The sequence below is a fragment of the Megalobrama amblycephala genome, linkage group LG16 (genome assembly GCF_018812025.1).
Source record: "Megalobrama amblycephala isolate DHTTF-2021 linkage group LG16, ASM1881202v1, whole genome shotgun sequence".
NCBI classification, from domain to species: domain Eukaryota; kingdom Metazoa; phylum Chordata; class Actinopteri; order Cypriniformes; family Xenocyprididae; genus Megalobrama; species Megalobrama amblycephala.
In genome coordinates, this window is record NC_063059.1 from 27,542,695 (window position 1) to 27,560,550 (window position 17,856).

General features: G+C 34.1%; 1 pseudogene; it reads left to right on the top strand.

Moving 5' to 3' along the window:
• The first annotated feature begins 218 nt into the window (after positions 1 to 218).
• On the top strand, positions 219 to 14,984 carry LOC125249501 (annotated as a pseudogene).
• Positions 14,985 to 17,856: the final 2,872 nt, after the last annotated feature.

The following is a 17,856-nucleotide window of genomic DNA, read 5'->3' on the forward strand; positions in this document are numbered from 1 at the left end:
TCTGTCATCAAAAAGATCTTCATTTGTGTTCCGAAGATGAAAGAAAGTCTTACGGGTGTGCAACGACATAAGGGTGAGTAATTATTGACAGAATTTTCATATTGAGGTGAAATAACTAATTTAAGATGGAGAAACAAGATAGAGAAGTCTACTTCACAGTGCACTTACGGTCGAATGGAACGCACCTTTAGTATGACGCACCACATCCTTCGCAGAAATCACATGACTCGGAGGGTTTGACTTTAGCCCAACATTAGTACCCTGGATCAATGCTTTCATTTGAGTTTGTATGCGGATTCAGTATGAGGAACCATTCTTTTCTTTTGTGGGTTTTATTACTCATGTACGGTGAGTTATATTTGTCATTATAAATTAAATAGCCTACTTTCGGTTTCTGCATAAACTGGAAACAGCTATAATAATGCGCACTTGCTTAATCTTTAATTTGTTTTTGATAGCCTAGGGCTATATCCGGTGTTTTTAACATTGTGATAAATAACTGCGAATAATGACAGCTGACAACACTATTGTATGGGTTTTTAAGGTGTTAGTGAAAAAGTGATTTGTAATAAATCAATCATATTTGACACATGCCGCCCTATAATTGCTCTTTCTTCAACAGATCTTCTACACACACCAGAGAGCTCTAAGGTCCCCTGTTTTTATATTAAATTTTGACGCACATTATCTCGTTTTACGCACACGTTGCTTGCGTTAGCATATAACCTGCATGCGTCAATTGCTCAGTTACTTGCGTCTATCACTTTTTTTTTTTACTTGCGTCAATACATTTACTGTTTGCTTTAACAACACACATTTTTATTCTACATTTTATCAGATTTCTAACTTGCTAGACATTTATGTCCTGTCTTCATTTTTTTGGCAGTTACACACAACAATGCTTCTGTCCCCCAGAGCCCATGTTCACCCACACACATAATGCAAATACGTTATCTTTACAGGATGCGGTAGGCCTATACAGCATGTGTGTGTGGAAACTAGAGGAGCGCTGACGGCTTGCAATACTCGGCGCAATGGCGCATCACTATTGAAATAATAATGGGCAATAGCCATTTGATGAGATCTTTCACGTGCCATAATGGATGCCTGTTTGCTGTTATTTTTCTTTTCTTTTCTTTTCTTTTCTTTTCTTTTCTTTTCTTCGTTCTTTAATATTTTGTCATATATGGGAATGTTCCAGTGTAAGAATGAACTTGTTTAATATAGCCTAATTTTGATGGAAATGTTCTAGAGTTTTGCACTATCATGCACTATCACTATCATGCTTCAGTTATCAGTATAGGGTTGTCAGTAGTAGGGTGCGGCTTAGAAAAGACGAATAGGCTAGATGTTTTTTAACTCTTGCTATATCAATATGAATTTGTTTCTAATTTAAGATGAGATTTCTTTGGCATTTCCTGTGTTACTAGTTCTTCATTGAATAGAAAACACCATCAAATAGAAAACACGTTATTGCATTAAACCATCATACTCGTAAATTTAGATTGGCCTTGCCCTTGTAACAGTAGGTGGGGTTGCTTTGAATTTCTTTGGTAATCAGTTTTACTTGTCCAGAATGACACTAAGCCATCCTAGGCTACACTCACGACACATTTTTTAACACCACAATGTTTAAGTTTAACCTCTCACTTTGCAACACCTGTTTCTATTTGTTCTGCAGGTGTGTATGGTGCTGATGTAGGTACAGTGAAGCCAGTGTCAGTGATGAAGGGTGATTCTGTCACTCTTCACACTGGTGTTACTGAACTACAGAGAGATGATAAGATAGAATGGATGAATGAAAATCGAGATATCATTGCTCAAATCGAAAACAACATAACCTTAATTCATGAAGACAGACTGGAGTTGGACCATAAAACTGGATCACTTACCATAAGAAAAATCGCTGAAAACAGACTTTATGAACTACACATCAGGGGCGACCAGCTGACATCCAAGACATTCAATGTTACTGTTCATGGTGAGTACACTAACATCTTACAATGTGATATTTATGGGATTAAAGCAGGGTTCCTCAAATCTAACCCTGGAGGGCCACTGTCCTGCGGAGTTTAGCTCAAGCCCGATTAAACTCACTTAACTGCAATTTTCTAGAAACTTTAAAGATCTTGGTTAGCTTGTTTCAGGTGTGTTTGATTAGGAATGGAATGAAACTCTGCAGGGCACTGAGGAATCCTGGATTAAAAGATCATGGCCTGTGTCACAAACAGAGTTTAGCCTAAACCAGGATTAGGTCTTAGTTCAATTAGGGTATACACTAAACGTACACTAGAAAAAAAACATTACTGGTGTGCATCTTGAGACAAAACAATGGCTCTAACATATTTTGAGATATGTCAGTGCAGGTTACTTTCAGTTAAAACAGCTCAGACATGCATTTTAATCTATAGCTTAAGCCTTGTCTGTGAAACCGGTTTTTACAGTTTTCCATTGAAAGAGTTAAAGGGAAATTTCTACCCAAAATGAAAATTCTGTCATTAATTACTTACCCTCATGTCCCGTAAGACTTTAATTAATCTTCGGAACACACATTAAGAATTTTGTCATTAAAATTAAACATTAATGACATAATTTTCATTTTTATATAAATTTTAAATAAAATCAGCAACTGTCAAAGTTTGAGGTGTGTGGAGTTATTTTTATGTTGACTTTAAAAAACATAGAAGCCAATAAAGTTTACAAGATACAAGATTTTGTATTAAAGTAGGCCTACTATTTTTTTTATTCATTTTTACGTATTGTTTATTTAATGCCTTTCAAAAATGCATAAGAGAAAAACACAAATAATAAGGAAGAAGTTAAATTGAGAGGAATTGTACTGCCTTTTTATTTGTTTTGTTATTTTGTTGTTGTTGTTGTTGTTGTTTTGTTTTTGTAAATTTCAAACAATAAATCAATTCTAATTGTAACAAAAGAAGACACATGACATGTTGTGTAATCATTTCCTGATTGGCTGAAATGCAGAGGACTGATTTTGAGCACAGGGACCTTTATACAGCTACTTATATGTTATGTAGAAATTTAGATTTAATATTGAATTATTTATAATAGGGTTAAGTGCCAGTAGAACCGTAGAGTCTGGAAAGCAACCATTTTTATCAATTTATTTACTTATGTTTTAAATAAGTCATGTTTAAGGTTGCACATTACCTTTTTGTGGTCATTCTTTACCCTAAAACAGAAAAATAATGTTATAGGAGCAAAGTCTTTTCAAATTTTCAGTCTCAGATTTTAGACTCCTCTTCACATGTATATTTCAAAGTATGATTGTGTGGAAATTACAGCATTAAACATTTTGTGTTTGTTCTCATGTGTTTGTTGTTGAGACAGATGAAGTGGTGTCAGTGTCAGTGATAGAGGGAGATTCTGTCACTCTACACACTGGAGTTACTAAAAAACAAAGAGATGATCAGATAGTGTGGAAGTTTGGAGAACAAGGCGCCCTCATTGCTGACTTAACCAGTTAACAGTCGCCCCCACTAGTTGAGCTCAAACCCAAACCTGACATACACAAACTAAAACAGTCACAGTTCATGAGCTGTTTGTACTACAGGTGTAACTGAGGTCTCTTTAGAAAGATGAGAGGTATCAGTTTGATGTTCGAGTCTCAAAATTAAATACCCTATTATAGAAAAACAGTAAGAGAAGCTTAAGTATTTTGAACAGTATTGATCTATTAATTTAAAATAAAAGATATTTAGAAATAAATGTATGAAAATGTGCCAGAGCAACTTAAAAAGGTAGTGACATTAAAGCCACATGTCTGAACAAGATATCATTTAAATTTAAAGGGGCACCACTAAACAGGAGGTTCCTGTAAGCTTTGTTTTTCTTAGTGAAAGTACCTTAAAAAAACAAAGACACTTGGAGATCTCATCAATATGAGGTGAAACGCAATACAACACTATTTACTGTTGAAGCAGCAGTTTATTAACACAAAAAAAAGTTGAAACAGTCACGCTGGCACAAAAAAGCAGAGTCACAAACATGACTGGAGGTTTCTGTCTGTCCTTTATTCCTACTCTTCCTTTCTTAATTAAATCTAAAATATTTTACCTAAATGTTCAAATCTGTAATTCCAGGCAGTTCTTTTGTCATCTTCTCTTCTCATATTCACACTTTTGCGTTATGACAGATATACAGCAAACCTTTCTCAGCTATACTTTTCAAATAACTTTGTAAACTGTTTTAGCAAACTCAGGTCTGGCTCCATTCTGATAAGGAATACCCACTTTAAATCATCCAATAAATTCTGATGTATAAATCTGCCCTATAAGTCCTGCCCTAATTTTTCCTCAATGAATTTCTTGTTTCACTTGGTAATGCATTACATAATGTAAGTAAAATAGGTTTTGAAATCCATTTCATGCTGATTTTAACAGTTTGAAGTGATGTGTGTTAAGCTAATGTGTGTTTTCAATATTAAAATATGTCCCCATTTGATATACCGACTAGACACAAAAAAAAAACCATTTGATATACCGACTAGACACAAAAAAAAAAGCCAGTATTGGTTGATTAAATATTGGTTGATTCCCTGAAAAGTTTAACTTTGTGACTGTGTGGCACTATCAAACATTGAAACATCTAGAGCAGTCTGATCGCAACACTGGCTCAACCAATGAAGTGAGTTTGGGGCGGGACTACCTGCCCCAAACTGTTTTTTTTTTGTTTGTTTTTGTTTTTTGAAAAACCAGGGGGGCAATACAGTCATTGACAGACAGGGGGAGTGTTCAGAAAACATGTTTGATTACAGTCATTATTTTTGTAATTCAGTTTTGTTACACCAGTGGTACATAAATTATTTCATACACCCACAGTTAGGACACAATACTAAAATACCTAAAGGCTATACAAACTTGAAAATTTACAAAAGGCTGATTGCGGAATACAAACAATTCTCCATAACAATATTTGCTGGCTCCATTTTGCATCCATCTGAACTTTACTAGTTTTTTTGTGCAGTTATAAGTCGGCCATATTTGGACGTCCCAACAGCTGGTGACACTCTCGGAATGTTTTGATTGTTTGACCAATCAGCGCTTCACAGAGAATGCTGGGGGCGGGGCTATTGTGTTCATTAGACTCAAGCAAACATGGTAATATAGCGTTCACCACTCAAACAACATTGGTGTTCGTAATTCACTGGAAATTTGACATGATTATTATTAAATCTGAAGACATGTTATGTAAACAGTCAGATTAATCGATATTCCTTTTAAATCAACACTTTTTGGACTAAAATGTCTTAAATGATTTCATGCCCTGCTTTCTTGCCTTTGAAATTATGCCTATGTTTATATGATTTAATTTGTCTGCCATCTTCTCTGGACAAAAAAAATTCAGAACTCTCAGATTCGATGTTGCGTGTATTGTTGCAAACACTTGATACAAATTAAAATTATGTTGTCGCTGTGAAATTACGAAAGTAAATATCAATGCTTGAGCCTTTAAACTTTCAAGTGACATTGTTTGTCAATACTAATTAAAAATCAAAATCATTTGATCATTCAATAAATGTTAACTTAAAAACCGTGGAACCGGCTATGGTCTCGCGAATGTTAATGGATTAAACAGCCCTGTTGACACGAGCTGGAAGAACATTCATCTGAATGATCAGACCGGGGACCTCACCATCAGAAACATCCAAATCGATCAGTCTGGAGATTATAAAGTGGAGATCAACAACATTAGTATGATTTTACACAGAAAATTCTATATGGCTGTTGGTGAGTAGCTGTTCTGTTCTATATTGACTCTGTGATGACTAGTAAATAGTTAGATGCTCAAATTAATGCTTAAGTTTAAATTAAACCGAAATTTAATGTTTAAAATGCAGGATATGATACATGCTGGATTTATTTATTTAGTAATTTGCTGAGACGGATGTTCATTTGTTTATCATGTGCTAATCTTTGGAATTAATATGCTAAAATGTTTTTTTTTTTTTTATGTTCAAATGTTTCCAATAAGACTATTACCATTGTAATGTGGCTTAATATAAATCACCTTTTTGAGATGTGACCCGCCCCCTGCATAAAGAACAACTTTGCACCTCCTAGAAAACAAATGATATAAATACCAAACATTTACATTTTAACATTTAACAATCATTTAGCAGATTCTTTTATCCAAAGCGACTTACAAATGAGAACGATAGAAGCAATCAAATCAACAAGAGGGAACAGTATGTACCTAAGAGCTGTCAAGTCCTAGTTATTCTAGCAAAGTGCATGTAGTTTAAAAAAAATAAATAAATAAATAAATAAATAAATAGAGAAACAGAATAGAAGTAGAAAAAAGTAAGTACTAATATTAATTTGTGAAGTTTTTCCACATTTGACAAATGCCTAAAGAGTTTAATTTCCTTGAAGCAGTTCCAAACACATTTCAAACGTTTGTGTTTTCAATTTCAGGTATTCATTATCAATATTCAAGCTGCTGCAATGTTTTTAACGTCAAATGTAGGCTAATGTAGGCTTTTAAAAACCCAAACAATTAAAACGTAATACCTTATGTTCATTTGAGAGCATTATAAGATTCAAATAAACAATACTTACATTATACTTATACCAAATGTAAAATGTTATGTGGGCGTATTTATAGGAATGTTGTATTTGAAATGGACAAAATGTAAGAACTCTTTAGGCATTTTAAAAGTGTAAAAGGTTGAATTTGATTTAATTAATAGAGACAATCAACCCTGTACCTTGTAAACACAACTTTGTTTCCAGACAGACTTATAAAAGCACCTGTGTCCACTTATTCTTGGAAGTTGAGTAAATCCAGCGATATTATTAGGCCATCACTTTAGAGCTTTCTATATCAAGAAAGTGCTTTCCAATTGTGTGTGCAATATGCATCAGATGGTTAGTGAACAGGTTGTGTGCTGCCCATGGACGTACTGTGAGGCTATATTACAGCCAATGACTAGAATCAAACTGAATCCAGTGCACCCATGTCAAATAGTCAGGATTTTTTAATTAATTTTAAAATGTCAGTTGGTCAAATGATAAAATTGTGTGCCGTTAGCCAATTAAAAAAATCAGTAGCTAAAGGCCCCTTGACACAAACATGCACCTTTCATATATGTGCATTTCACTTAAGTTACTAGTTTAAATGTAATGTTACTAGTTTAAATGATTTGTTCCTTCCCTCAGTGGAAATATACAGAGTCATAGCAGGTTACTTTTCCAGACAGCTGCCTGTGTTTTACTTTCCTCCCCATCACCTTCTCTCACTTCTGCTGTCTGACTGTCTACCAATGAGACAAACAACACCAGCTGCTCTAATCTAAAAGTGCAGGAAGGATGGATGTGATGTATGAGTAGTGCTGTACAATAAGTCATTGAAATGCAAAATGATATATTTAATAACAATACAATTAATATATGGGGTGTGAACATCTTTGAATGTCAATAATATAGTGAATCAAAACTTAACGTAATAATAATAATAATAACATGTTTTATTTATTTAGCGCCTTTCAAGAACCCAAGGCCACTTTACATGAAGTTGCTAGATGACATACCTATACAAATATACAGTCAGTATACAACATGTGATCGACCAGATGGAACAGACAAAGAAAGTTAATCTACATTAAACTTACAAAAACAAGCATAGAGCTGGAAAATTGAGACAGACAATCAATTAAAAAAACATAATGTGAATAAGTGAGTTTTAAGAGCAGTTTTAAAGGTCTGAAGAGAAGAGACATCACGAAGGTCTTGTGGTAGCTTGTTCCAGAGCTTAGAAGCTGATATGCTGAAAGCCCTACCACACACACTAGATAGATGGAACTTGGGTGCTGCAAACAAGTTTTCAGAGCTCGATCTCAGGATACGGGCAGGGACATAATCAATTCGGAGAGACAGGAAGGTGCTAAACCATGACGAGCCTTGAAAACTAGAGCAAGAATCTTAAACTGGATGCAGTAACTAACAGGGGGCCAATGTAGTTGCTGTAAAACAGGGCTGATGTGAGCTGAATTTTGGTAAAAGTGAGGACCCGAGCAGCTGAATTCTGAATGAACTGCAAGCGATTTATGACTTTTTTGGGTAGACCATAAAACAAGGAGTTGCAATAATCAAGACGTGAATTTATAAAAGCATGAATGTGATTAATTATAATTATTAATTATAATTATTGGTTCGTGTATTTAATCCCTGAGTAACACAGGTGTTCTGTACATGTTTTTGTTGCTGTGATAGATGAAGTGAAGTCCGTATCAGTGAAGAAGGAAGATCCATTCATTCTGCGCACTGGTGTTCTTGATATACAGGAATATGATCAGATATCGTGGAAGTTTAGAGATGATATCATAGGTGAAATAAAGAAAGGGGCCAATCGGTTTTCATTGTTCAGTGCTGGGAGATTTGAAGGCAGACTGCAGCCAAATGAAAAAAACTGGATCTCTCACCATCAGTGAATCCAGAATCACAGATTCTGGTGATTATCAACTACACATGATCAGCAGCACACACACCATACAGAGGACCATCAGTATTACCATCACTGGTGAGTAGATCAAATCTTTCTGTTTCAATATCTTATTTACATCTGTGCTCTGGGAATTATTTAGAGATTTGGAAGACACCAATAAATAAGACATTTGCAGAAGAATTTAACATTAATTAACTTATTGTCACATAGAAGCTTATATTTTTAAAGTAAAAAAATAAGTTATTTTATGTATTTCAGTGAAAAAAATCTGCCACAGAAGAGCAAATGTGTTTTAATGTTGGTATTTATGATTGTCTCTTTGAATCAGCTTACTGAGAAATGAAAAGCAGTTTTACTAAAGTAGTTCATTCTGTAGGCTTGGTTCATTGTATAATGATATTAAACTACATTTTTTTTGTCTGTTACCACCCTTTATCAATGACAGTTAGAAAAGTTAAACATGTGTCAGAGCATTTCCAGTTTGTGACTGTTGTATTGCAAAAGGTAATTTAAATGTTGACTTTAAATAAAAAATAGTCTGCACATAGTTTGCAAGAAATGGTTTAATAAAAATACTGACAAGGTTCAACTTGAAATGGTTTCAAAGTATATGCATGAAACTATTTCCAACATAAACAATATACAGGTGCTGGTCATATAATTAGAATATCATGAAAAAGTTCATTTTTTTTATTGTAAATTATTTTAAAAAATGAAACTTTCATTTATACTAGATTCCCTACATGTAAAGTAAAACATTTCAAAAGTTTTTTTTAAAAAATGTGTTGATTAGAGCGTACAGCTAATGAAAGTCCAAAATCCAGTATCTCAAAATATTAGAATATTTACATTTGAGTTTCGTTAAATGACCATCCCTACAGTATAAATTCCGGGTATCTCTTGTTCTTTGAAACCACACTAATGGGGAAGACTGATGACTTGGCAATGGTCCAGGAGACAATCATTGACACCCTCCACAAAGAGAGTAAGTCACAGAAGGTCATTACTGAATGTGGTGGCTGTTTACAGAGTGATGTATCAAAGCATATTAAATGCAAAGTTGACTAGAAGGAAGAAATTGGGTAGGCAAAGGTGCACAAGCAATAGGGATGACCTCAAGCTTGAAAATACTGTCAAGTAAAGCTGATTCAAACACTTGGGAGAGCTTCACAATGAGTCAAATGAAGCCGGAGTCAGCGCATCAAGAGTCACCACACTCAGACATCTTCAGGAAAAGGACTACCAAGCCACTTCTGAAACAGAAACAATGTCAGAACCATCTTACCTGGGCTAAGGAGAAAAAGAACTGGACAGTGAACAGTGGTCAAAAGTCCTCTTTTCAGATAAAAGTACATTTTGCATTTCCTGTTGAAATCATGGTCCCAGAGTCTGAAGGAAGACTGGAGAGGCACAGAATCCAAGCTGCTTGAAGTCTAGTGGGAAGTTTCTTAAGTTAGTAATGATTTGGGGGGCCGTGACATCTGCTGGTGTTGGTCCATTGTGTTTTATCAAGTGCAAAGTCAATGCAGCCATCTTCCAGGAGATTTTGGAGCACTTTATGCTTCCATCTGCTGACAAGCTTTATGGAGATGCTGATTTCCTTTTTCAGCAGGACTTTAGCACCTGCCCACAGTGCAAAAACCACTTCCAAGTGGTTTGCTGACCATGATATTACTGTGTTTTATTGGCCAGCCAACATGCCTGACCCGTGAATCTATGGGATATTTTCAAGAGAAAGATGAGAAACAGTCGATCCAACAATATACAGATGATCTGAAAGCTCAATAGTGCCTCAGCAGTGCCACAGGCTGATCACTTCCATGCCACGCTGTAATTTGTGCTAGGAGCAAGTCATTTGCTGTAATATGTGCTGCTGACCAAGTATTGAGTGTACAAATGAACATACTTTAAAGAACTTGAACTTTTCTGTTTTGAAAATCCATTTTTTGATTGATCTTATGAAATATTCTAATATTTTGAGATGCTGGATTTTGGACTTTCATGAGCTGTAAGCTCTAATCATCAAAATAAAAATAAAAAAACTTTTGAAATGTTTTACTTTACATTTAGGGAATCTAAAATATATGAAAGTTTCATTTTTAAAAATAATTTACAATAAAAAAAATTAACTTTTTCATGATATTCTAATTATATGACCAGCACCTGTACTTATGCTGTGACAATAAACAGACTCCTACAAACATCTGAGCCAATAGACATTGATCACTATCAGTACCTCTGTGAGCTTATGAACATAAAGTGAACTTTTGATAAGTAACAGGCTACAGCAGAAAAATATATACCATGTAAGACTGTAAGAAATTATATTATTTAGTACTGTAATTGTTTTGAAGTCACCATAATGGCGATCAGTGTTCCATTTGATTGGGATCTTGGACCTTGTATATTCATATTCACATTTCTGTTCTAGCCGAATCAGAAGTGTGACAAATGAAAAGATTTGTTAAAACAATGACACGTTAGAATATAAAATATGCTAATTGGTTTAATTGTAAATTGCTCAAATTATACTATTATTATCATTATTTCAGCATAAAGATTTACCAATATCTTTTCAAATTCATAATTGTTTGTAGATGGATATTTCACCATATTAAAGCAGCTGCTGAGATTTATCTTTGAAAGGTGTGACATCGCCTTGCAACACAAGATTTTTTTTCTTCTTTCACCTACTGATGCAGACACTCAACAAATAATAATAATAATAATAATAATAAAGATCAATTCTGAACATTACGAAATTAACAAACAACACCAACTACTAAAAGTGAACTAAAAATATGTTCAGCAGCGCAGATAAAACGAACAAGAATCAAGAAACTTCACAGCATAATCTATTCATGCTGCTGCACTGCATGCTGGGTACCTTCATAGTACATATGCACTGTATAAATACAGTATGATATTGTTTGTTTACAGTAATTTTTGAGAGTGCAGTTAGATACAAGAGAAGTACTGTCAAAATAATGCAATTATTAACCTGGAATATACTGTAATTTCACACTAAAATTTTTAACAGTGCATTCACACTAATGACTGCCTTTCTTTATCATTACAGATTCAGGTGCTGTATCAGGGATATGTAGTGCCAGTGTTGGTCTGGTGGTTTGGGCTGTAACTGTTTTTTTACTGCAAGAAGTATGAGTAACCAAGGCAAATGTGTAAGTATTACATACAAATCAAACAGCAAGAGACAAATATAAAATTATTCAGTCCTTTTTAAAGTCTTTTTTGTTTCCACACATAATTGACCAGTGTTGGGGGTAACGCATTACAAGTAACTTGAGTTACATAATCATATCACTTTTTTTAAGTAACTAGTAAAGTAATGCATTACTTTTTCAGTTTAAAACAAAATATCTAAGTTACTTTTTCAAATAAGTAACGCAAGTTACTTTTTCACATTTATTGACTGACAGCTTTCCTGTCCCCATGTGTGAAAGGGCCTTAACATTTGCCAAAAAAAATATAGAACTTTTTTGATTTCATTAAAAAACAAACAAGCAAGTCCAGCCCAGGTGAGAAAAAGTAACGTAAAAGTAATGTAACACATTCATTTTTATAAAAAGTATCATGTTTTAAACAATGTTTTAAAAATTCTAAATTTGAAACTGAAACCGCCAGTAGGTGGCAACAAAACACTTTATTTATTCAACCGATTTGTTCAAAGAAGCTGATTCATTTAGTAAGGAAACAACGCAGTATGTTGCTTGGAAATGCAAAACAGTTCTGCTATGGATTTTTTTGGAACAATTTTCTTTGCCAAAATAACATTTGGTCATAACTTTGGTCCCACTTTATATTAAGTGGCCTTAACTACTATGTACTTACATCAAAAAATAAGTGCAATGTACTTATTGGGTTCATATTGAATTGCAAAACACTTTTTCTGCTATTGAGGTGGGATACGGGTAAGGTTAGGGAAAGCTTTGGTGGTATGGGTAGGTTTAAGGGTAGGGGTTAGTCATTATAAATGTAATTACAGAAATTAATTACAGATGTAATTACATGCAGGTGTTTTTCAAATATAAGTACAATGTAAAAACATGTATGTACACAATAAGTGCATTGTATCAAATGATTAATTTAAATGTAAGTACATAGTAGTTAAGGCCACTTAATATAAAGTGGGACCCAAACTTTTTTTGTGTCTAAAATGTAAATCACTTAACATTAACTTCTTGTTTATTGAACGTTTGTATAAAATCAGTATCAAGTTTGCAATTGTGCTCATATTTGTGAAAACGGCTCTCTTGCTCTTGTGATATTGCTTAATTTTATCCTGTGATAGATAAGACACAAGATCTAATTCAAGTACATTTTGGCAATCATGTCTTGAATTTGTGGGCATTTGTATGAATTTTGGGCATTTGAGATTTTGGGCTTCTTTCTTTTTTTTTTTCTTTTTTTTTTGAGAAAATCCTGCATTTATTTGATTGCATTTAAAGAAGTAAGTTTTTACATCAAATCACATATATGATGTTAACAAATAAATCAATGTACCAACAATTTAGTGATATCCTTGCAGTTGTGATCTTGACTGGTCTTGGGATAAAATCCAGAGTCCTCTTTGTCTGAGACCGAGACAAGACCAAGACCTTCAAAAATTATCTTAAGACCGGTCTTGAGTACTAAAACACTAAATGATGCGGTTGATCTCAGCAGCATTTGCAGCATGTTTGTGTCTGTTTGTATATGATGGGGCTTCATTAAGTTTGTCCAGATATGAAACACCTTGACAAAGAAACACCATTAATACAGACATATTAAATACAGCCCTGATCTTGTGCTGTTTTACCTTAGACAGGATGAAAAAAAAAAATTGGATTCAAAGTTTTTGAAAACTATACCGTCATTGTCTTCATGTAAACTACCAAAAATGCAAATTTGTGAAAACAGTGACAAAAGTGACATCGCCAACTACTGGCCTGGCAGCATAATACAGCGTTTTTAGTCATTTTCGTGGATTAACCTGGAATATGTAATTTCACAAAAAGAAAACCTTTTCTCTTTTTAGTACATTGTTGTCGTGTAAACGTACCCTAAAGGCTAAACTTGCATTTAAATTAACATTCACAAATTACAACATATTCTCCACAGTGTTCAATACATGGTGTACTCATAAACAAAAACAAGTGTAACGCAGGAGAACATAGCTAATATTATTATCATCTTTATTATCAACGCTATTATTTATTCATTACTATTGTCATTTTGTTTTTAACTTGGTGTTTTTACTGTGAATCTTTCTGTTTTGTTTTTATCAGGTTTCATGGAAGAAAAAGTGAATCAAACTCAGGATGAGGATGAATGAGAAGAATCAACCTGTAATAATATGTAACAATGTAAACATTGGCTTTGCATGACATACTGATCAGTGTAGGGGCTATATGTAAGAATTTCTTGTATTAATCTTTATTATTATTATTATTGCCAATATGTAAACAGATTGTATGAAACTTGAAATCGATACCTTCCACAACTTCCTAGGTTGTCTATGAAAGCCTGTAGACTAATTTTTATGCAAAAGACTTGTCAGTTTCCCCGGGAAAATCCAAAGGATGTAACTTTTACACATGCTCCCGAGAGCCTCTCTTCCATTCTATGACACATGAAATGAATGATTATACAATGTTCAGGACAATGCTGAAAGAGCTATTCTGTACTGTAATGTCAATGTGTCAGGCAAAAATGGGTTAATTTAAACTATAGTCTTAACTTAATGGCCAATAGCTAATGATAAGGGTTTCTGAATTTTACTTTTAAAGACATCTTTAACTCGTCTATAGTTTCTGGTACATTGTTTTTTTTTATGTACATATTTTTGACATAAATCATGCTTAATGTTTTTTTTTTGCCTCATGCTTGATTACTAGAACAAAAAAGGAAACTTGTCCTATCTGACAGTGTTTTCTGTTTTATGAACTACTGACCTTTTTGTTTCCTGGTCAGATGTGATTATAAAATATGAGCTGAATTCAAAATGATTATTTGAGACCCATGTGGTCATGAATGTAGATATGCTGCTGTTTTATATGATCTTGTTTTATCTTTTCTGCACTCTAATGAACAAACACTGATTCATGTTTAAAGCTCTTTTTTAATTAATCAAAAGAAAATGTTATAGTCTTTCTGAATTTCATGAATCCCTTTTTTTTTTTTTTTTTTTTTAATTAGTTTTATTGTGGACTGCAATTCACTGCATACATTTCCTATTTTTGTCTTAAAAGTGAATCCTCATTTATAATTTTTCTGTATCACGGGTATTTGTTTTTGTTTATAATTTTTCTGTATCACGGGTATTTGTAAAGCTCATATGCCTATCATGAGTAATCTGAAACTGGTGTTTCTGCTAAGTGTAATCTTAAGATTATTTGCATGGAGATTTGTGACTGATCTTATGAGTGTAATTTCTGTTCCATTAATATGTTCATACAGTGCTCATACATGGATCAATGTGCAAAAACACAATAAAGCCAATGTCTAAAACTGGAAAACTAAGACTATTATATGGTGTCAGAGTGAACAGGGTGGATGGATTGTAAGATATTGAAATTGGCCAAGGCATAAAGAAAGAATATGCAGGATATTTACATGTCTTATCAGTAAGAGTGTCTCATCTACACATTTTAATGGGATCTCATTGGCATCAGACTATAAAACTGACCTAAATAATGCAAGAAATATTTAAAAAATGTTGAGGCAGAAGGAGAAAGAAACTAGACAAAAGACTGTTTATTATTGCTATACAATATTATGTACATGACTGTCATTAACCAGAAGAACAACAGCAGACACGCCCATCAGAGCAGTGACGACCAATCAGATCACAGCTTCAGTAGAGTCAAAACAGAGGGAACAGCCTGAGGAATAAGGACAAAAAGTTGAGCAGTGAACAAATGCATTATAATAATCTTTCACAAAAATCCAGTTATGATGGATTGATGGTATTGTTGAGTAATGAGCACACAGCTGTAGGTGTTTTTATCCTGATATTCCACCTCCAGAGGTAAAGAGAGACTGATGCTGAGATCAGACACACTGATGCTGGACAATAAACTGTTTCCTTTGTACCAGGAGAGAGTCACATGACTCACATTCACAGATGAACACAGGACGATCCTTGAAGACCTTTCAGCTGATAAAGAACATTGTGAAGAGTCACTGAAGATTACAGGAGCCAGAAACACAAGAAAATAAAGGGAACCAAAAATAAACAAAACTAGAAAGATTTTATTGTTTACAACATGAATGAAGACTCACCATAAACAGTGACACTGAATCACTTGATTGACTTCTTATTCCTGATAATGATGCTCATCTGGTTTTAGCAGCCAAGTCTGTTACTTAAAGGTGCAGTGTGTACATTTTAGTGACATCTAGCGGTGAGGTTGCGAATTGCAATATAGAGAAGCTACGTGTGGCCAACAGGACAAAGATGTGCCAGTCAAGTAAACATGCTCTGTAGAGCAGCTTGTCCATTTAAGGCACATGTGTCAAATTCAGTTCCTGGAAGGCCACAGCCCTGCAGAGTTTAGCTTCAACACTGTCCATGAAATCTTCCATCCTAGCCTTCAGCCTTTTTGAAAACTCTGTGTGTGTTCGGAAGGGTTGGATATTATTCTTCTGCGGCCCTCCAGGAACTTAGTCAGTTGGGCTAAAATATTAGTTCAGCGGTTAAGATAATTTGGGGAAAATATTTGGGATGCGCATTTGCAGATGAAGAATGCACTGTAAAAATTATTTTCATTATTTGTTATCATAACTTTTTTTTCTTTTGTCAAATCAACTTAGATAATTAATGTAGTTCAGATAACATAATATTTTGAGTTTCTGTTGATTAAACTAATCGCCTTCATTGTAACTAAATTTTTAAAATTTCAATGAACTCAAAATTTTAAGGCAACCATTTAACTTACTTTTTAAGTTAAATCAACAATTCCTTTTTTTACAGTGGGAAGATTGTGGGTACTGGCCATGAGGCATCTAAATATTATTCGATGGGCTAAAATATTAGGATCAAGAGATATTAGAACACGTACCATTTAACTTACTTTTTTAGTAAAGTTAAATCAACAATCTTTTTTTATACAAATTAAAATATGTCTCATACAAATTACACATATTCTATTAGACAAGCCAGAAGGCTGTTTAGAGCAGGTTTTAAGGATAATCCTAAATGTTAGCGATGCCATATTATATCACAGACCAAGCTCTCTGTCCTAGTTTATATATTCTTGGTGACCCTCAGCCTTTAATATTTTAAAAAAAAAAAGAATAGAGGGCAGGGTTTTACTTTAGCAGCTGTGTGATCCTCTCCATCTGGAAATCGCTTCCAGAGCAGATTTGTAACGGTTGGAGGGGAGTGATTTACTCACGCATTAAGTCGAACAAGCCTACCGCCTATAGAGCAGTGAGGCAACAAGTCAGCTGCCACAAGGCTTGTTTGACTTCATGCGGCAAAGATCTGCTGCCGCCTGACAAAAGCAATATTCTGGTTAGAAAATTTGTCACAATCACATGGGCCATAAAAGTACCGCAAGAGCAAAACGAAACCAGCCACCTAGGTCAGGCACTGCAGTTGCTAAAAATCATCTGTTTTCTCCAGTGTTGGAGTATTTAGGCAGGTTTTACTTTAGTGCTCCTCCTCTCCATCTCTCGGTTGGAGAGGAGTGGTTTACGTGTTTTCAGCCCAATAGCCGTCAAACTGACGTCATCAGAGAAGGAACGCCATTCCAGACCGGAAGTAACTTTTCAGATTCGATTAAAGATTACCATGACAAACTTTTTTTCCTGTGTTTTAACTTGCACAGATTAATTGTTCACCACAAGACTAGTAATATGTGCTACCAAAGTAAATATGGTCAATTTTGATTTCATGACGACTTTAAGACTTTTGTTGCACTTAATTGAAACACGAATACACAAAATGTTTTTTACTGGATTTGAGGAGTTTATGTGACTGTAATAGAAAAGTAACAAATCCTTTCATCGCGGGTAAATTTGACCACCTTTGGAATAAATGTAATGCGAGGAATGCTTCAGTACACATAGAAAAACCTAAAAATGCTCAAAATTCAAACTAAAAATGCTAAAGCTTTACCAAAAAAATATTTTATAATGTCTACATGTGTATCTGAATGCATATTGAAGAGAAATTACTTTGGAACAGCTCATTTGCTCCATATAGAGCTATAAGGCCATCTAGTAGCATGAAATATCATGTTATATACAGTACAGTCCAAAAGTTTGGAACCACTAAGATTTTTAATGTTTTTAAAATAAATTTTCTGCTCACCAAGGCTACATTTATTTAATTAAAAATACAGTAAAAACAGTAATATTGTGAAATATTATTACAATTTAAAA